The sequence below is a fragment of the Poecilia reticulata genome, chromosome 20 (genome assembly GCF_904066995.2).
Source record: "Poecilia reticulata chromosome 20, P_reticulata-male-v2, whole genome shotgun sequence".
Classification (NCBI taxonomy): Eukaryota; Metazoa; Chordata; class Actinopteri; order Cyprinodontiformes; family Poeciliidae; genus Poecilia; species Poecilia reticulata.
In genome coordinates, this window is record NC_088849.1 from 1,457,614 (window position 1) to 1,480,384 (window position 22,771).

At 41.5% G+C, this 22,771-nt stretch overlaps 1 long non-coding RNA gene across 1 annotated transcript; it reads right to left on the reverse strand.

Moving 5' to 3' along the window:
• Positions 1-12,371: 12,371 nt before the first annotated feature.
• On the reverse strand, positions 12,372-15,642 carry LOC145549485 (uncharacterized). The gene is made up of 5 exons (XR_014085475.1): positions 13,839-15,642; positions 13,658-13,741; positions 13,434-13,521; positions 13,276-13,328; positions 12,372-12,860 (listed from the first exon to the last, which is right to left on the reverse strand). It is a non-coding gene; the product is annotated as an uncharacterized LOC145549485 (long non-coding RNA).
• Between the last annotated feature and the right edge of the window lie 7,129 nt (positions 15,643-22,771).

Genomic DNA, 22,771 nt, shown 5'->3' on the forward strand with positions numbered 1-22,771 from the left:
GTCAAAGACTGGGGTTCATCCAATGTGGCTAGCTCATCCTTTATATGTTCATTGAGACCATGGAAAAAGGCGCTCTTGAGTGCGGCTGCGTTCCAGCCTGAAGCGGCGGCTTTGATTCTGAAATCAATGGCGAAGTCTGAGACGCTTCTCCTGCCCTGTTTGAAACCATGCAGTTCTCTGGAAGCGGCCGTCCTTTCGGTCTCCTGACAGAAAACCTGCTTAAATTCTGCTAGAAATTCAGGGTATGTACAACCATAATTGGATGCCTCGGAGAATTGGGCTTCAGCCCACTCTAGGGCTCGGCCAGAAAACAGGGACAAGAGAAAATATTTTTTGGAACTGTCGTGAGGAAAGCTCTGTGGCGAATGGTTAAATACTATTGTACACTGAAGAATGAATCCCTGAACCTTGCTTACGTCACCTGTAAACCTTTCGGGAGTTGCTGGGCGGATCTCTGAAAACCTGGAGTGGTTAGGTGGATCTGGAGTTGCTGGTGGGGCTGACGAGGAAGCGGAGGAATGATCTGAAACCTGTTGAGCTGGGTTCTGTAGGAAATTGGAAAGTTCAGTTAGTTGTCGGTTAGTTTCGGCTTGGCGATTACCTAGCTCCCTGAGAGCTGCGTCGTGGGACTGGATGAGAGCATGTTGATCGGATAAAGCCCGTCTGATAGCGTCTGCGGAGGTCGTAAATTGGCCTGAGTGTTCTGTCATGATGGGAGTTAGTTTTCGAACCCACATGCAAGAACACGACCAGACAGGCAGGTAAATTACAATGATATTTATTGAAAGGGAAGGAGGAGAGTTCTGGATCTGCGGACCGGGTCGTCTGACTGTCAACAGGGGAGCACAGGGTTAGATACGGACCGGTGAAGATCTTTAAGGAAACAACAGAAGAGGGCTTACTTGGAGGGAGGATGGAGTGTGAACGGTAAGTAGTCCTAGGGTGATCAGGTAGCTTCACCTGAGAGGACAGCCTGGAGCTAGGTCTGTCGGAGGTTGTTCTCCGGGGGGTTCGGGCGTGGGTCTCCTGACCCGTAGCGTCCCGAAGGGGAATCCACCGGGGACGGATCAACGACAGGGAGCAATACACACACACACACGGGGGTGGCGTCAGCCGGTAACGCCGGCAGCGTCGAGGGAAGACACAGACGGGAGGTTCTCACAAGGGGTGGCGTCTAGACCGGTAACACCGGTAGCGTCGAGGGAGGACACGGAGGGAGATGATCCACGGAGGGAATAGGCACACTCACTCAGAAGCCAGCGACGATGGAACAAACCCAAGCAACGAGGAGGCGGCAGGAGAATCTGACGAGGAAACAACAGAGGTTAGACTCGAGCAATACTCAGAGGGCCTAGTTCTGGAACGAAGTGTTACCAGTGCGAGCAAACACTCAGGCGGTGAGATGAAGTGAAGCCGCTGCTTATATCCACCGTCCACGCCTCCTAAACAAGTTGCAGGTGTGTCTACGGGTTGGACCTGGCGGCTTCTCAGGGGTGGAGTGGTGTGTGCCCTCTGGTGGACACCAGGCGTAATGCCGGTTCCATCCAGGATGGAAAACTTCCCAAAACAAAAAGAAAAGACTAACAAAACTAACTGGGGGAAAACACAGATCCTGACAGGAACCACGTAGAAGAGTTGTAGTCAAGACCAGCACCCTGCGCTACATGACACAAAAAAATAACTTTTACCTATCAAAATTGCTTCTCAAATTGATCTTAAAGATCCACATTCCCATAAAACACCTAGATATTAAATACTTAGAGCTGAAATAAATTTAATCAGTAATAAATTTAATCAGTAAAGATCCGTCTAGAAGAATTGTATCATTCCTGAATGTCATATCACTATATTGACACCTCAGTCAACACCTCCACACAATAATTCAGGGCATGAGTGACAACTTTTTTTCATCACAGATGATGTTTTTGTGTGTTTATTTTTGAGTTATCTCTGTGATCCTGTTCCCTGTGAGTCCTGTCTCTGCGTCTTCCCCATTGATTGTCTCCCAGGTGTGTCTCGTCCCCTTGATTAGCCCATGTGTATTTAGTCTCACCTGTTGTCAGTGTTCGTTGTCAGATCCTTGTCAATTGTCAGTTGTTCACTGCTGTCTTTTGTCTATTGCCGTCAAAGTTTGTCTACATCTGTCATCACGCTCCAGTTGTACTGCCAAGTCCTGGTTTGTGTTTGCTTGCATTTTAGTCCTGTTAGTCAGTTGCTACTGGCATTTTAGCTGTGCGCTTGTCTCCTGCCGTGCTGCCTGTCTTGGACTGTTTTCCTGAGCAATATTATCATTAAAACTCATCATTTTCATCCCAACCTGGGTCTCAGCGTTCTCTCCTCACCATCAACCACACCAGCTCATGACAGAAGGATCTGACCACCAACGGTGAGGAACGCTATTAATAACATCATGGACCCAGCAGTTTTTGATAAAAAAATCACCACCTTGAAAGGACAATTTTGGACTATAAGGAAGCCATGGCCAAACCATACTCTGCCTGCAAACTGCTTGGATTCGCCATACGGATGGTGCTTCAGCTGGAGTACTGGATTCCATTTTTCCCGTCAGTGGGGTTGGAGTGGGAACGCCAAACAGCGCAGGCCGTCATGGCCGGTGACCCTCTGGCTCCCAGACCAGATGTTCCCCGTCTCCGCTCCACCACCAAAGCTCCGATCCCGTCAGCCTCTCCGATGTCTCCAGCCGCCAGTCTGCCCATCACCTCGGCCAGTTCTAGCCTCCTCTCCAGCCGCCACAGTCTGCCCATCACCTCCGCCAGTTCCAGCCTTCTCTCCAGCCGCCGTCAGCCCGTCTCCACCGACAGTTCCATCTTCTGCTCCAGAATCGGGCCAACCCCTGCCCGATTCCAGTCGCCACAGTTCCCCTGGCCCTGGGGTTTCAGGTAGCCAGGCTGGCGCCTGGTCATCAAGCGGCACGGCTAGTGGCGTGGCCTGCTCCAAAGTTGGCCCCAGGGCGCCAACGTCAAAGCCGCCCTGAGCCGCCAGAGGTCCCGGCCCCTGGGCATCGACGTCGCCGCCGCCCTGGGCCTCCAGAGTTTCCTGCGTCCGCTGCTGACGAGCATCCGCCCGCTCCAGAGTTTCCTGCGTCCGCTGCTGACGAGCATCCGCCTGCTCCAGAGTTTCCTGCGTCCGCTGCTGACGAGCAGCCGCCTGCTCCAGAGTTTCCTGCGTTAGCTGTTGATTAGCAGCCGCCCGCTCCAGGGTTTCCTGCATTCCAGAGTCAGCAGCAGCCGGCGCTCCGCCCGGCCATCCAGAGCCTGCAGAAGCAGGCGCTCCGCCCGGCCCACCATGGCTCAAGCTCTGCCTCCTGTGTTGCCGCCCACGTCGGCTCAAGCTCGGCCTCCCATGTCGGCTCAAGCTCCGCCTCCTGAGTCGCCGCCCACCGTGGCGACGCCCTCCGTGGCCCAAGCTCCGCCTCCGACGTCGCCGCCCACCGGACCTCCCACGAGACGTGCACCTCCGGTGCCGTGGTCGGCCCCCGGAAAGTTTGTTCCGAGTTTCAGTTCCTGTTTTGGATTTAGTTGTTTCGTGGACTCCAGCCCTCCTGCCGTCGCCCCTCCGCCCACCCTGTTGGGTTGTTTTTGTTTTTTGGACTTTTCTGTTGGGCGTCTGGTAGCCGCCCCTTGAGGAGGGGGTACTGTCGTGATCCGTGTTTTTGTGTGTTTATTTTTGAGTTTTCTCTGTGATCCTGTTCCCTGTGAGTCCTGTCTCTGCGTCTTCCCCGTTGATGGTCTCCCAGGTGTGCCTCGACCCCTTGATTACCCCCATGTGTATTTAGTCTCACCTGTTGTCAGTGTTCGTCGTCAGATCCTTGTCAATTGGATCCTTGTCAATTGTCAGTTGTTCACTGCTGTCTTTTGTCTATTGCCGTCAAAGTTTGTCTACGTCTGTCGTCACCCTCCAGTTGTACTGCTGAGTCCTGGATTGTTTTTGCTCGCATGTAAGTCCTGTTAGTCAGTTGCTACCGGCATTTTAGCTGTGCGCTTGTCTCCTGCTGTGCTGCCTGTCTTGGACTGTTTCCCTGAGCTATATTTTCATTAAAACTCATCATTTTCATCACAACCTGGGTCTCGGCGTTCTCTCCTCACCATCAACCACACCAGCTCATGACAGCAACATGTCTCAGTACAACTAGCTTTGCTAGCATCACGTCCACATAGCTTACCTTTCTTTAAGCTTTCCTTCGAAGTGACGCTAAAAGTTGGACGAAGTCCCCACTGTCTGTGAAAGCGAAGCGCTGCTGATTTTACATGTCGCCATATCTATGATTTATGCAGCGTTATTATATTACTGGCGATTAGACAGACATCTTCTCCCGCTCAGAGGAAACCACTGCGCATGTCTGGAGCTCTGCGTGCGAGTAAAGGGGGAGGAGATGGGTGACAACAGACACGCAAGTCCCTGAACTTCACATTTTAACAAAAAAAAAAAAAAGCTCAACGCGACTTGGATGTAACGAGTAACGCGACAGTTTTGTAGAAATGTAGAAAGTACAGATACTTACTGTAAAATGTAGTGGAGTTAAAGTAGAAAGTATCCATTATTAAATCTACTTAAGTAAAGTACAGTAACAAAGTACTTGTACTTCGTTACTTCCCACCACTGGTTTTTGTTTATATGACATACATTTAACATTCAGTCGGAGCGCCCCTCTGATACCGAGCACGATGATAATTTAAGAACAGCCGAGGGCAGCAACGCTTCAGCCTGAAAATTATAAAAAAAATTTCTGATCTACCAACACCGGGCAACATGATCCAAACCACACAGGTAGCTGGTCAGATTAAAGTCCAAAACCTTCGCTTCACAGCTATCTAAGTGTCACTGATCCACATAAAAAATCCACAGAACAAGTGGTACAAATGACAAAGAGTTACATATTTCTCAAATCCCAAAAATATGACATTTAATTTTGCTGTTTGTTTCATAATTATAATCCACTAAAGAGTGAATTTTTCCACTTGGCTTCTATAATCTGTTCTTCCGTTACACAGACTATGAAGTTACGTCACCCCGCTACTTTTTATTATTAAAATGGTAAATTTAGGTTTGCCTCGACTTTTATAAACTAATTATGGTGGCCAACCGGTGCAAATGCGCAGCAACAGAGAAAATATGCAAACAAAAAAAGAAAGCAAATAAATGAAATGCAGCAAACAAGAAGAGATGACGCAAATAAAATGCAGCAAACAAAAAGCTCTGGGCGACGATCTGGGCACCTTGTAAGAGTGGAGCTCCACCTTGCAAGAGCTCCTTTCAAAGGCCAATCAACCACGGATTCACCAGCTGGAGCCGTGCGTCTACGCACGTCCTCCCCGTCTCCACCCTCATCCTGCCAGGCATCTTCCAGGCTCCCTGTAGGCTCCTTTCTCTCAAGGCTCCTTCCTCTCCAGGCTGTGCTCCACCACCAGTGACTGGGCCCGGGGGCAGACTACCCTGAACTTCGCCCTGAGCCGATCATCCAAGCTCACAGCGATTCTCAGCTTACACGTCTTCTACTGGTGTCTAAGCACCAAATTCTTGGTCCAATAAACCGTGTAACTGCTGTTTTCTCTCTCCGTGCGAGTCTCTACAGATTGAATTACTGTTGGTATAGATAATGGGCAATGTGCTGTGTCTGCTAGTATAAATTAATTTCAGCTTCATACTTTCAAAAGAGTATTCAGATTTTAACATGAATTTTCTAAGTAGTATTTCACTTCACTCTTACTCAGTAACTTAAGTGTTGCAACACCTCTGAAATAATTTTTGCAGTTTCTTTGTGATACCAGAACTGTTTCACTTAAGCATTTAATTTCCTGTGATATTGTCAATTTATTTTTAAGAAAATCTCTTAAAAAGAGCTGAGGATTTATTAGTTTTGATTACGTTGTGCAGCTAAATATGAACACTTACTGGCTTTTTTGTTTTTCATTTTTCAAGTTTGCATCGTAACGCCTCGTGATGTTTCTGAGCCTTGATCGTTGTGCCGATTACCTTTCCATTGGACCCAAGCACCTAGACCTGCTGACCTGCTGACCTGCTGACGGCGTCCATCAGTCCTCAGTCTGCTGGATCATCACAACATGGACTAACTTTTTATTTGCAGTACTTAAATTAGGATCTTGAAACCGGAGCACCAGATATGCAAAAATCTACCTGCAGACGTTGTTGGCTACCCTGACCCTGCAGTCATCCTGGACGGGGCTGAGCTGGACTTCCTCTCCTCCAGAGTGACGAGTTTTCATCACCAGTAAAGGCAAAACAAGTCTGATGTCTGATTAGCTGCTAGGAAGTATTTTATATATTCACTGTTCATTTTGCTATCCTGTTTGTTCCTACAATAAAATTGAATCTCGTTTGTAATTCTCTACATTTCACAAACCTTTTTTTCCCCTTTTCTCAGTGTTAATGTTATATCAAGTATTTGCATGTAGATCAGGAATTCAAGTGAGATGTTAAAATGCAACACATTTAGGTTATACCAGCAAAGAATTGTGATTATTAAGTAATATGTAGTTAGTCATATAATTTAATATGCTGAATAAGGCTGGATGATACAAGATTTTTTTTCATACCAGATTTGATTTTAATTTATTCCTCTCGTCCTCAATTTCTATAATAAAATCACAGAATATATTTTCAAAAAGTGCCTTTATTTCAATCATCTGTTCTGTGAGTTGTATAAGGGAGCATTAAGATCAGGATACAAGACATTTTTATTGTAAGAATGCAGTCATTGTTACAGCAGAATAAAGATGCAATTTTATAATGTCTTAAAATGACAAGAAGTCGTTTTAATGAGAAATAAAGATTCAGATTGATCTGATGTAACCAGCTCAGTCCATGTGGTTCTGACATTTGTCAGTAATCAAGAGGATGTACATTTCCACCTCACCTGACCAGGTAAGCATTAAGGTAAAAATAAAAAAAATACTGTATAAACAAATACTGTATACAAAATGGAAACAGAGAAACCGATAGAAATACTTTCTATAAAAAGAAAAGCAAAAAAGTTAATAGCAGGAGAAAAGTTGTTGGCAACATTAGCTCAGCCGATTCCTCCCTCCAGGAAGCCACCAAACAGAACTCCTGTCCAATTCCAATATGGAAAGTTAAAATAAATAATGCCAATTTAATAAATCAGATCTAATATGCGTTCCAGATGTTGAGATATATATATATATATATATATATATATATATATATATATATATATATATATATATATATATATATATATATATATATATATATATATATATATATACACCAACTGTGCCACTCTACCAACAGTGGCGCAGTTGGTAGAGCTGTTGCCTTGCAGCAAGAAGGTTCTGGGTTCGATTCCCAGCCCCGGTCTTTTTGCATGTTCTCCCTGTGCATGCATGGGTTTTCTCCTCCCACAGTACAAAAAACATGACTGACCTCTCCAAATTGTCCCTAGGTGTGAGTGTGTGTGTGCATGGTTGTTTGTCCTGTGCGTCTCTGTGTTGCCCTGCGACAGACTGGTGACCTGTCCAGGTGACCCCGCTACTCGCCCAGAGGGTTAGGGTTAGGGTTAGCTGTTGATAGGCACCAGCAACCCTCCCGACCCCACTAAGGGACAAGGGTGTAAAGAAAATGGATGGATGGATCTATATATGTTCATATAGATCTATAAATAGCATAGATAGATAGATCCCACACTGCACAGATAATCAAAACACTTAACGGTTACATAGCACCTTTGTAAGCTTGTCCCTGTTAGCTCCTCCAGACATGAGGCATTATGGTGAATACAAACGATTTATTAACTTACCTTCAAAGTTATTGTGAAGTTTTGACACATCCAGCTTAAAGGAAACTAAGACTCTTTGTTAAAAGACTTTTTCCACCTTTCAGGTAGAATCTTCTTTAGTCTATTTCATTTTTACTTGCATAGGTCATGCGTCTGCCTTTTTATTGTTTAAAAAGGCAGACACATTCTCCTCGTGCCAAACAAGAGACGAAAAGGTTGAGAAGTGAAAGCTTTAGAGGAAATGACACAAACAAAATAAAGGCATTATGAAAGCAATAAATCTGAATTCAGTGACAAAGTGTGGCATCATGTTGTTTTCAACCATACAGAGGGAAACGAGCAGAATCTTGTGGTTGGAAAATAGGAAAAAGACCTCACTACAAAGTTAATAACTCAAACACACTACATGTTTTGTTCAAGTTGTGTAAATGAAGTTAGGATATTTAATATGCCACATCGTCTTAAAATATTCCTATTTTAATGTGACAATGTTGGCTCAATACTTATTATCTGACTTCTAACCAGTGCTCTTACAAGCTTTTTAAATGTCAGTCTGAGGTTTTACTGATATGCAAATTATTAGCTGGTGCAGTGGCTAAATGAGTAGACATTGAGGAAACCAGAAAAGGGCACAGGTTCCTGATCAGCTGTCTAGCTGACTGTTACCCTTTAACTGTTGATTCCACACTGCTGCTCTGAAAGCCTGGCACACAGTATAAGACCAGACAAAACTGAAACAAAAATTCTACTGAGACTCAATGAACAATAAAAAAGTGAAAATCAAATTGCTGTGTCAACTGTTATTAGAAATAAAAAAACAGCAATGGCAGTATTGCCAGATTGTAAGACATTTACTCTTGACTCTTTAGTCAAGAGTAAATACCAGTCAATAAAAGTGAGTTATTGCCAACAGTTAATTACCCTGAAATTAACAGTACCAATTTGTCCAAAATTATACATTTGGCTGATTTTTATGTCTAGTGTAAAACCCTAAACCAGACTGTAAAAATCATTTTTACAGAGAATAGAATGTTGGTATGATATGTATGTATGTTAGGCTCTGCCTGCTTGCAATGTATTGCAGCAGTCAAAGAGGTAGAGGGCTTAGGGTTAGCAATGGGGATTTCGGCTCTTTTGACCGAACAGGCTCTTGTGGCTTGGCTCAAACCAACAAATCTACCGAAAGGATCCATAATAATTTATTATTGTAAAATATCTTTAATCTTTAGCCAGATCCTGTTTCTCTTACAGGTCACTTGTATTTACGGTTTTTGCAATGCACTCTCCTCACCACTGTCTATTTACAGAGGAGATGGACTCACCTGACTGTTGCATCTCTCCCCCTCTCTGTTTTCACATAATGGTATGACTCCTAATCCTTACATGTGATTGGCCACAAGGCTCCCATACTAATAAAAACAAATTTGCGTCATGAGCAGAGCATTCAAAGGGGAAAAAAGTGGGGAGACGTCTCTCTCTCTCTCTCTCTGTCTGTCTGTCTTCTGTCTCTCACTCCTGCACTGCTGTGCTTGTAGGCCCTCCCTTATAATGCAGAATGGCTTTCAGTGAGGAGCCGAGTCCCATAGTTCACTTAAAAGAGCCAGCTCAAAGAACCGAAAGGTTCAAGACCAACCAATTACTGAAAGGGTGAGACTTGACTATGGAGAAGAGGCTTCGGAACTCTATAATCATAAATGATTATAGAGTGGGGTGCAGTACACTGCAGTAGGATTATAGAGCCTACTGCAGTGTTTTCCAATCCTGGTCCTCAAGGCACACTGTCCTGCATATTTTAGATGTTTCTTGATCTTTGCCTGATTCAACCGACTGCAGTTCAGCAAACACTTGTCAACTGAAATCACCTGGGCTGAAGCAAGGTAACATCTAAAACACACAGGGCAGTGTGCCGTGAGGACCAGGGTTGGGAAACACAGGCCAACAAGACGTCTGCGGCAGGTTTTTGCCATCGACAGTAATTCCTGTCTGGAAGGTCAGGTTTCAGCCTAACTTCTAACACCTGGACTTATACTGAACGGGACCAAAGGTGATTTTGGAAGGCATGCCAAATGCACAGCCTACTGTAGATGTGCAGAATGTATGACAGCATTGCCGATGGCATCGAGGTCATCACCCCACATCACCAAATGGCGGAGCGGTGCTGAGCTGCGAGCACCACCAGACCTTGCTTCCAGAAGTCTGGTGAGTCCGCTAACTGGAAACTATTTGAACCAAATCATAGAAGTTTGATTTATTTTAATAAGTCTGCCGTATTTGCAAGCAGCAAACAGAAATATAACTCACATAACCCAGGTTAATGGAGACTGTGGAGAACAGCTTCAGCACCTAGGTTTGGTGATTCTGGAACAGCTAGCTTTAGTTCCCAGCTACCACTTTTAGTTCAGTGTGAAAATACATGCATTTCATGAATCACACATGCATCTTGTTGTATAAAAAAAATTCTGAAACCCAAACTTGCATGGATTTTTGAAAAATTTGTCCTAGTTTTAGTGATTAGATCAAAGCAGCATTGTGATCACAATGATGACTGCTGTAAGTTCTGTTCACCCAATAGTATTTTATCATGTTTGTTGTGTTGCAGAACATTCAATACAGACGGCTCCATATTATCCTCTTGGTGTTTTGCTTTCTTGCCCCATACAGCCATCTATCTCTTTATGCTACAAGTGCTGAGAATCTCTTTTAGTAGACAATGTTCCACTTTTTCTTTTGCAGTGTCTTGGTATAAAACTGCAAAATTCCCTCTGTTTTCACTTAAAATGTTCTCTGCTGGAAATGAGAAGCATAAATCATGGTGAATGTCTGGCACCAACATGCCCGCTGTGTCACATCAGCTTGAATATTTTACAACATGGAAGGAAAGTGGCGGGTCCATTGACAGTTTCTAGCCTGGGAGCCACTGTTAGTCAACCACTCATATCCATTTTTAATGAGCTCTCAACCATGATATAGTGTAATTTCACCTCCAGGTCCCACTGATGCTATTTACTTTTAACAAGAAACAGCGCAAGACTGGCCAAATTCTTCCCGATTGGAGCGTTTGTAAATTCCATCCGTTTATGACTTATACAAGGTAATATGCTTCTGTTTTTGTGTGTGTGTGTGTGTGTGCGTGCGTGTGTGTGTGTGTTTGGTTATAACAGCACTGATATTCTTGCATTTAAAGAGAAGTTTCTTTTTACAGGATATCACATAGTTAGACATAAAGTAAAAAGGCTGTGTTAAAGCTACTGTGACACCAGAAGGTACATACAATACACCTATTTGCTCTTACAGGTTTGTTATTTTAGGTCATTTCTAAAACTGGTTTTCCTTTTTTTAACTGTCACAGAATAGCTTATTGCAAAAAATAGATAATGTTTTCTGACATTTTTCTAAATTTACAATCAGTTAAAATTTAATAGGTAAATCTACTCACAACCTTTCATATGACACTACAAACATCAACCAAATGCATCAGATTTCCATTAATTTTGAAGGGATCCAAGATTCATTTAACATATTGGTCTAAATTTGTAGTAGTTTTTCTATTAACTAAAGTGATAATCACTTCAAAAATGTTATATCTTTTTTTATATATTTCTCCCATGGAAGTTGCCATTTTTTCACCTGCTGGGTTGTTAACGCAGATGGGTCTGTTCTGTACTGAAATCTACAGAGTAAACACAGGAAGGTTAACTTTATCTGACTTGTTTTTTTTTTTACTATATTGCATTTGAGTGGTGTAATTGTAAATAATTCCACACTGTCGACTGTAATTTAAAACCCACATGAAAACAAAGAACCCAGTGAGAGAGACCTGAACAGAACTTCTGAAGGACCTACATTTGTGCCGTCAACATTTCTCTCCAGAAGACTTTGAGTAATTTGTACAAGAAAAAATGACAGACTAACACAGGGGTGTCCAAAGTCTGTCCTTGAGGGCCGGCATCCTGCATGTTTTAGTTCTCTCCCTAGTGGTAGTAACAACCTCCTCAGCAAGTCAATGTTCTAAACCTTCTAACGAGTCATCATTTGATGCAGGTGTGCTAAACCAGGGAGAGAACTAAAACATGCAGGATGCCGGCCCTCCAGGACAGACTTTGGACACCCCTGCTCTAACAGGTGACTGACAAGCTAAAAACAAATACTGTGCTGACAGTTGTCCACAAACGCCTAAATCTCAAGAACCAAACAATAAAGTCAAAGCCTTTAGGAGTAACAGGGGAAGGTCAAAAAGTTGACCAAGCGTTCAATAATTAAAATGTTCACTGGAAGAAAAGTGGGATTTTTGACCCTGTATTCTGACGCAAATGCAGCTAGTCAGCGACAGATATCGACAGTTGGCGGGGCAGCGCAGTTTCGCCGGCCGCAGTCAAATGCGGAATCCTACAAGGGGGGAGGAGGATGGGGGGGTGCGGGGGGTGTTAACAGCTTAACGACTCTACTTAACATGTGAATAGCAACAGGAGACCCACGTGAATCGTCAGTCATTGGATGAAAAAACAATGACAATTGTGATCTACAATTAGGGAGGGGTTAAGCCCCTCCCTAATAAATTATAAAAAATAACCCAGAAATAAAAATACACCAAGCACAAGGCATAAGTTTATATTTAAAATTTTTGTTGAAAAAGAAATATGTACATACATGCATATAAAACACATCTACAAATAAAGAAACCAGACATATATATAAAAAACACATCTACAAATAAAGAAACCACACATAAAATAACACATCTATAAATAAAAAAAAACTTCAGTTTAAAAAAAAAATAAATAGATTACAGCACAAAATGCTTATCTACTACTGGGCCGTGTGGTGGTGGCTTTCTTTCTGAGCATGATCCAACATACAAACGCTTATGACGCAACATGCTGTATTTAGGGTTAGCTTCAAGTCTCTCTTGTAGTTTGGAGCAGAGGTTGCCGAGCTCCTGGCTGCGGAAACTTGGTGGTCTCACAATCCAGTCTGATTCACCCTCGAAGACGCCATCCTCTTCATCAGACATGAGGTCAATGGTGACACCTTCCCAAAAGGAAATCTCCTCTGCTGCCAGGACGCTCTCCCTCGCCTCCAGCAGCTGTTGACACAGAACAGACATTAAGTCATAAAGAATCTTTATGAAAACATATTGTTGAAACTATACTGACATTTTAAGTGTCTTGGTTTAGAAACACCAAATATGGGGAGGTGTAATCCATTTGTCATTGAAAACTATGGCTATGTGGTAAAGTATCAACTCCTGAATATCATGTGAATAAACATGATATTTAACAAAACATTGATAAAAGTACTTAAGTGATTTGTCATTAACCATTGAGGCTACATTAAAATTATTGCAAACCATCTTGTCCCAAAATGTTACAGCTTCTTAAGAAAATGTAATGTTATTTTTCTTTTCACTGCTGATTGCATTCATACACACATATATACAAACATGCATGCAAAACTGATGCATTTGATGCAATTGTGACATCTCTAGTAAAAAATCTGACCTGCTTCTTTCTTTAGCTACATCTGGATGACTGGCAGTAGGTCCTGGATCCAGCTGGAAAACATTTTTGTGCATTGTCAATACATAGCATAATTACATTATGTACATAAACAACGTTGAAGCATAAAATATCAACATTCTAAAATGGTAGATACTCACACACAGTTGCATCTCTGTCCTCATCACGGACATCAGAACGTTCCAGAAGAGTCTGATTGACACAAATGTGACTCTCATTCTGTGGAGTCTGTGGAAATAAATGTAAAATTAAAAAAACATTGTAGCAAATATATCGCTTTCTCAAAAATACATAAGTAAATAAGTTTAAATTATTCTCAACCAACCATCATACAGTCGGGAATCAACACAGTGATTATACATACCGGCTTCATGACTTCGTCCTCACATCCGTCCTCCGTCCGCCATTTTGTAGATCTTTACTGTTTTCCACACTCTGCCTTGTTGTACTGTGTTACAACAAAATAAATAAAATAACGCGAAGATCAGTTTTCCTTACAAATATGTGAGTGTTCACTATTCACTAAATGTGAAATCATAACTTACTGAATTTCTCTTGGTCCTGGTGGACTCCGTAAGAGCTCCTCGGCACCGTGGTCTGAGGTCTGGCTGGTTCTGCTTGGCCATTTTTCAGGTCTGAAAAAATCAAAGAAGATGCGAGTATTTTTAAGAGTTCAGAACATCACATGTAATAGAGATTACAATACAAAATCTCACCCTACACTTGTTTCGGCATTAAGAAAACGACAGACCGCTTTCTGTAAGAAACAAACAAAGCAACTGGTCTCGCTCCACGTGTTATTTATAAAAGCTTTCTTACCGTGAGTTCGGTCTTGTTGGACCGCCGCGGTGTCATCTGTTGTTTTCCGCCGGAACATTGCTTAATATCAAAACGATGCTGAAAAGGTAACTTCGTGAAATAGGACTTTTCCCACCATTTCACACAACACACATGTTGGGTGTAGCAGTTAGCACTCGTTACCACCAGTGTAAATCTTCCTCTGGAGTTTAATGGCGACTATGAAAGCGAATTACTGCCACCAACTGGACTGGAGTGTTAAATGAAAGTTGACAGAAAAAACTACATTCTAAAAGTTATTTTTTCAAAAGTTACGTGACAGTATATTTTATTTTTATTATAATTAATTGCTCAAATGTTTTCAGCAATTAATTATATGTTTATTTACTCAATTCTACTTTGAGCTGTCTCCTTTTTAGTTTATACAGAATATGATTCATAATCCGTGAGTTATATTTAATGCTTAACTAACAAAACTTTAAAAAAATAATACAAGTGTTTATACTCTATCAGAAGGTATCACAAACTTTCAACCATTTTGTTCTTCAATTTAAACTTGAGAGTTAAGCAACTGAATACTGAAAATCTGTAGTTTCTTAAGTCCTGTATTGTGATGTGGAATGACCACTACCACTCCAATATAGCATGACTCTGGGTCTTTAAAGCAATCAGTGAACATTAACATTAGTTTGAATATTATTCACAAAAATACTTTATGTACAATCTACCACTCTGGAACATGTTTTTTTAATTATTTTTGATTAAGTTGTGCAATTCCTCCCTTCACAAGATAAATCTTCAGATAGGAGGAATGTTAAAAGTAAGATCACGTTTCACAAAAGTCTATTGTATGTATTCATGCATATTTTTCTTTTATATCATCAATTCAACCAAAACTAAGTTTTTCAGTGCTCCTAACACACATGCAATATATATATTTAATGGATAAGATAGATTGTTTTCTCCAAACATACTTCTTTATGGTGAACAGAAATTAAAAAGGATTAGCTACAAAATGAATGAGTCAGAAGGCGGTGCTCAACAGTTGATTTGCATTTCCATGGCACTCAGCAACTTCATTTAAATACGAAAACCTCTGCTAGGCACAAGGGGGAGGGGGTGATAGGGGAACACGGACACACAGCGTTTTTGACCATTTTTGGCAGTGTTCGACTCTGACCAAAACCTCTTGCTGAAAGCCCTCAATCTCCATGCGCACGGCAGAACAAGGTGTCAATAGCTGACGAAAATCCCATTTTTCGTCCTGTGGTTCTTGCTGAGGAAAGCTGTTTTTTCTAGCTTATTGAGTAGATTTTTCTTGAAATACTGCTGGAACAAAAAGCAGGTGAAAAACCAAGTGACCAGAGTGGCATATGAGTAAATATAAAAGCAATGCCCCTAATAAAACTAAGACACACCATACTGAGTAACATATTAACAGAACACACCATCAGTCTCATAAACCATAAGACAGATTCTCACTCAAACACAACGCAATCCACAGATCTTGATATAACAAATCTCATCTCTGAAGAGTACATGAACATACCTTAACTCCCTCCTTACTTACAAGGGAAAGCAGGGTCTGTTGTGCCAAACCCATTCTCTCAATGATAACTAGTTTGGCACAACACCTGTATGTCAGTTTAAGCTCAAAGTTTGCAGCATCGCACACTACGCCCTCATGCAGATGTGCTGAAGTTTGCTGTCAGCTCGCTTCACTCTGACCAGCTGCAGTCCTGACACACCAAGTAAACCCTGTTTGTCCCACTTTAGTTAACTGCTATTGTCAGCAGTTATTGGATATTTTTATTTTCCACCTTTACAATTAACCAAATTGTGCAGGAAAAAAAGGTCTTATGTCAAAACATCCTGTACGTAGCCCATATCTGTGTGTCATGATTTGCGGTGTGGGTGGTGAGGAAAGACGCAGGCAGACCCAGGATGAAGTTGAATGATGGTTTAATGAATAATCCACAAAAGAACAGAATCCAAACAGGTTGCACAGGGAGCAATGGGGTAGACAGAGATGCACACACGACGAGGATCCGACAAGAGACAAAGACAACAGGTGGGTTTAAATATACAGGGAGGGTTAGCCAGACACAGCTGGGAACAATCAACAGGGAAGACAAAGAGACTCACAGGGGAACAGACTAATAAAGACAGAAAAACCTCAAAATAAATACACGGAAAACACGGATCACAACACTGCGGAGATGGGAACATGTACTTCCTAAATATAAATGTTATTGGTTAATTTACTTTTGTTGATCTGGCACTTTGGTGCTCTTTCTGTTAGCTTAATGTGACAATGCAGTCACAAAAAATTAATAAGCCTATTTCTAACCCTCCTGCAGTTCTTACAAGTTTTTTTTTAATATAGTTTCTGAAACTGAAGAGTGGGACACGCCCATTGCTTCTCTGATGACCAACTGTGACATCTGCTAAGCTTGTCCTGAGCTAAGACCAGTCGAGAGTTAAACAGTTAATCTTGTCAAAACGTTTGCCAAAAAGAATGGAAATTAAGCAAACAATGTATGCCAAACATTGTCGTTTCACCTTCTCCTCTGGATGGAAGTCTCAGACTTGCCACCTAAACCTGGGCATCTCTGTCCTCCATCCATGGATCATGCAGTAGGCTTTGCTTTCCTGTCTTTATTATTTAGTTTAATTTTAATAAAAGTAGGCATATTCAGGCACATAAGTGTATGTGCGTGTGTGTATGTGCTTGTGTTGCATTGCACACGTTGGTCCTTTTCTAGACCAGATCCTCTGTTTTTGTGGTGCTGGTTTTTGTGGACCATGCACATGATGCATGATGTGTGTTGAGGATGTGGTTGCGCTTGTGTGGGTCAGGTTTGTATGTACACTCTGGTCACAGTGATGCTCTGTGCATCACTGGTCACAGAGCAGGAGAGGGCTAGTAGTTAATTTACTGTAAAGATGCATGTGGAGTGTCCCATTATTTAATAACTACATTGACATTGACACGTTTTTTGATTCTCACAATAATATGGGACAGAGTCCATCCTGTTTCAGCTCAATATGTGATGCGTACTTTTTCCCGAAATTCAGACAATTCCATTTTTTATGGGACGTTTGGCAACGGTATAGACCAAAATACCATAATTAGCTTTTATCTGCAAGCTAAGATGGGCATGTTGCCTACGTGGATGTTACTACTTGTAGTTACTCTGCCAGTCACCAGAACCTTGTCAAAGTAGAAACCCCATCTCAGTGCAAAGATGGTAAAGGAGGACCTCTGCTCCCCTTCGGTGGGATGTTGGCATCATAAGGCGCCTTTCGACTAGCCCGTCTCTCGGTCCTCCTTCGCTAGATTTGTCTGCCATTACTAAATCCGGTGTGGCTCAGCCCGGCTGTTCTCAGATGTTTCTACCTAGTTCAGAAGTAGTACTAGCAGCACTGAGCAGGGTACAGCACCAAAACGTACACCATTTGATTAACAGCTGACCGCATTGACTGATTGGCTCATGATCTACATCAGTGTTTTTCAACCATTTTTGAGCGAAGGTACATTATTTTAATTGAAAAAATCACGAGGCACACCACCAACCAAAAATGTAAACAAAGATATTGTGTAGCCGCCTATATTACATATATAGTGATTCTTATCAAAGTGTCTTGAATAGGAATCAAATAAACACAAAAATGTATTTTTATCACATTTTACATTTCTTTTTTCAAATTGCACGTAACATGTCCACTTCAAAAATACACCTAAACAGCGCCACAACACTGTGGTCTTAAATTTAAAGAAGTTGTAGAAAACTTCAAAGTGTTTTACAAACTAATCCACAAGCATTCTTTTAGCCAGAATACAGAAAATAATTCTTATTCTGAAAGAATAAGAAAGAAAGAAGCAATAATATTTGAGAAAGATTTCACTGTTACAATATGAAGAGTTGCATGTACAAAATGTCAATATCTGTACATTTTACCCACCTAGAGTGAAACCTGTGCATGTTTGGATGAAAACAGCTGATTTCCTGGCAGAAATTGAAGAAAGACAAAGCTCTTCCTCAACATCTCAGTCTCTGTTTTTAGTTTTTATAGTAGCCAGACTAGAGAAGCTCATTTCACACAGATATGTTGTGGGAAATGGACTCATGTTCTTTCTGACTACTGCTGAACTTCACTGTCTTTTCCATCACTGTCATCACAGTCTTTCTAGATTCAATGCTCTCTCCATAGACATAATATAAGGATAGACGCCTCATGGACCGCTCTCGCCTATTGTCGCTGACGAGATTTAGGGCGGCCATCTTGGAGCGGTCCACCACTCCACTCAGCGTTATGTGTTTAGCAACATAATGACGTATCAGCGCATTTAATCGATCATAACACACTTTTTTGTTACTGGAAACCATATTCAAACATCTATCAAAGCTACATTTATAAACAATTGTATATTTTAAGCATGTTTTTAATACATAGTTCAGCATATTTAAATATGCTTAGTGGCTATAACAATAGAATAGGAATGGAATATTCTGATATTGATGTATGATGAGCATATTACAAAGCCCACAGCCGTTCATAATTTATTTAATAAATTATTTAGTAAAATTAATACATATTTATATAACTACAAACAAAAATAAATGATTAATACTGAATAATTATATATATATATATATATTTGTGTGTGTGTTTTCCAGCCGACGAGTTCTAGCTTCAGAGATTCAGCAGCTGAGATTGAGTCCAAAATCCGATGTGAGATTCATCCTGCAGTGAATCCGTCTCTCTTTATAGATTCTCCCTCTTCTTCCTCACATCGTGTCTTTAGGAAACCTTCAAAACAAAAACGGAAGATTTGGGATGTATCTTACTTTTGACAGAGTGAAAGAATTACATATAAATAATAGTCTTTACCACTATAAACGTTACTGGTGAATGTAACACATACATTTTATAATGTATGTTACGTTGTTTCATTTCTAATATAGGCTCTTGTGTCAGATAATCTAAGTCAGTGTTGGAGAATAATAAATTTTTTTTAGATTTACAGAATCTCAGTTAGCCTTCATAGCGGCTGAACCCGTATTACACCAAGCACTGTAGCTAATATTAGCTGGTATCTCGCCGGTGGACATAAATACAGTAAAGTAATATTCTAATCACAATATATACACAATAATATGTCCATCTTACTTGTGAAATGTTGTTTGTGGAGCTATATATATATTATATTAAGGACGCAGCCCTCCGTCTCCAAAGCTGAACCATGGTTTCGTTCACACCGAGCTTAGTGCAGCGGCTCTATTTCTCTGTTGTTGTGCCAGATCGACAGCCCTCAACTTAAAATCTGCATCATATGAGTTTGAAAACATTTCTCCGTCGTGCCTGCGGCTAGCATGTGCTTGTTCTAAATGAAAATTAGCGCATTCTTTGATTTACAATTTTGACTTCGAATGATTCACGTCCTGCCAAAGAGCCCCCTGGTGGTTGAAGAAAAATCCACAGAAAAGCCTGGTGGTTCAAAGCTTAGGAAAAATGTAGCAGCTTATAGTCTGGAAAATAAGGTACCGTAGGTGAAATTGGATAATTTCCATGGCACACCTGACGATCACTCACGGTGGTTGAAAAACACTGATCTACATCACTGAAAAGGGCAAACAACATTTAAGAAAAGGAACTCACTTGAACTTTATGAAGATCACAAACACTTACAATGGCTTGCAAACATGAACATTTCCAATTTATTTGAAAGATCAACACAGAGTGGTTTACACTTGTGAAGTATAAAGACAATTATACATAATCTGAGACATTTCTTTTGCAAATAAAAAGCTGAAAGGTGTAGTGTGAAAAGTATGGTGTGGTCTTTTACATAAATTCAAATGAAATATATTCAGTTTGTGGTTGCAATGTGACAAAATATGAAAAGGTTTAAGGCGTATAAATACTTTTGAAAGCATCTGTAAGCTTTGTCACTGAAGGTAATTTGCAACTCCTGGTTTGTTCACTTGTCTTCAGTTCATTTAAGAATAGTAAAACCCTACAAGTTATTGAAGTTTCTTTGCTACGTTTAATAATAATAGCCTTGAGGTCATGTATGAATATAATCCATTTGAAAAAGTGACTTTTGGCATATACAATGTTATCTGTTAGCAATTCATACCCAACTCCTCCCCCTTTAATGATTATAAAAATATAATGTGATAATCAGCATCTGTTTGCCAGCTTTCTAACCCCCCTCAACAGCTCAGCACAGCTCATACTGCAAACATCACTTCATACTAATTAGGTTTGTTTCTAAGGGATATGAAGTTTAGGAGGTACGTAGGCGTAAGTAACCTTCACAAAGCCCAGATGATGGAACAAGACACGATCCTCTTTTGTATGAAACATGATGAAGAATTAGATGAGCTGTATACGCAGAAGGGAGCTCACATCTATTTAAGTACACATACACAACCACACATGCCCAAATGCACATCTTAAGATCCACTTAAAAAAGCTCCTGTGTATTACATCAAAATAATTCACCATGGTGAACGTGGGAAAAAAAATTATACTTTTTGATATTTTCCCCCTTGTAGAGGTTTGGTAAATGATTTTGTAGTGACTATTTGTCCAAAACTCAAATTCAAGACTTAAAGGTGATCAAAGCAAAAGGTGAATTCAACTCAAATAGTCACTTGATACACCGTGGGTTTCTGGCTTATGCAGTTTCAAAAAGATCAAAACAGTCAAAAATACTGTTCTTTGTTACTTTATTCCGTATTCAGGCAAAAAAGTCACAGGCTACTCAGGCTTCTGCTGCTTCTCCTGCACCTGTTCTCTGACTGATTGATTGACTGACTGGTAGTCTGACAACTGATGATTGGTTAAATAAAAACATATGACCACCCATGTACATAATGAGCTACTTAAAACCTACCTACTTATACAGTGAAACACCCATGTCCCAAACTGAAATTAATTAACTAATTAAGTGAATTACTAGTGTGGTGGGATGGTGTTTCACCCTCCCCCACTCTGTGCTCCGGGTGCAACTAGAAGCGTACCGTTGATTGGTGGGCGGGGCAAATGCCTTTATAGTTGGGTGGGCCGCTGCAGGGTGCGTGCGTCTTTGTTTCTCCCACTGTTGCTACAATCGGCGGTTACATGTTGGCTTGTGTGTTTGATCGGCTCATCTGAGATCGTAAGTGCCGGTTTTGCCATTAGTTCTTGGGATTGTGGTTTCTTTTTTGGGTGCTACACCTATCGTGCGTTTCTGCAGTGTTGCTCTGCTGGCGTTGCCGGCTGCAGCTGGAGGCTGGAGGCTGTTGTGGCGTGCGGCTTTAATCTGGTCCTCACCTGCTGACCCGCTGCCTTCTGGGTTAGGCTGTGTTTCCACCCCTGGTAAGCTGCCTGCTATTTAACTTTTGATTTCTGTTGTCTGGATCCACCGTTAATGGGTTTTCTGTTTCAGGCACCTGATTGTGTTTGGAACTGCAGCGCTTTGGATGTTCTGCTGTCTTGTCTTGCCATCGTTTGTTTGGGCCACTCTCAACTAAACCTTTTGCTGGTTGGGCAGGCTGTGTGGGCGGGGCAGTACTCCTATGGCCCCATGGACCTTACCACAGGGGCCGCGTTTCATTGGCTAATGCCCATTTCACGTCACAGCGCAGCTACCACGTGCGTCACCGTCTCACAAACACAAGCTACAGTAGTAAGCACATGCTAATGTACATTGTGGACTAGCAGACCGGCAGAAGGTTTTTGCATCAGGACTCAAAAAAGAACGGTTCTCCACTGTCAGTGGGGTATCTGCACAGGCGATGTCAGGTATCCTGATCGTATTTGTGGAACTAAAATTCAGATTTTCTGAAACGGAATGTCTTGCTTGGATCAAAGCTTGTGCACGACCGCATTTGCAGCTCAACTGTCGTATGATCAATAAGAACAAAGTGTGCTGGTGTAAGTATTATTGCTTTGCTTTCTTTGTGTTTAGTGAATGAAAAGTCAATAATAAACACATCCATTATGAAAACCTTTTAGCCAAGTACAGCATAATGGCAGTACCGATACAACTTCTACACCTTGAAGCCTGTCTGTTACAGTCTTACGTTAGCTGAACAGATCAATATGCAATGTGTACCGTATCTGACATACATTAAAGATTTTATTTTACCTGAAAAGCCTTTTTACTAAACTGTAATAGTGTTAGCCATGCTAGCACCAAGTACAGTGTATAAGGCCTAGGCATGCTCAAACATTTGCCAAAAACAGAAATCACTGATTCAAAAGTAACCCTCAAAACCATGAATGCCCGACTTACCCAGCCTTGCAAGAACAATAGGCATCAGTGATCTTGCCCACAGCCATATTTATGCTGAGGGTGTGAGGATCTGCTGTTTTCCTCATCGACCGGTAGCTTTTCACTGTTACTCGCACAATGTTGGAGGCATCGCGTGGCTCAAACACCTTGATGTCTTCCAAAAAAGATGACATGAACTTGTTTGTTCCCCTGTCCATTGTCGTGGCTAATATTTTTTGAAAATCCGGCAGAAATGCTAAACTAATCGGCTCAGAAATACTCTGCAGAGAGTCAGTTGAGCCATGTTTACACATAGAAGCGAAGCTCCGCGAGACTTTGTTTGTGAGACATGCAGCCATGTGGGACTTTAGAGGGGCGTTTCTGGGTGGAGCTTGTTAAGATCCATTGAGG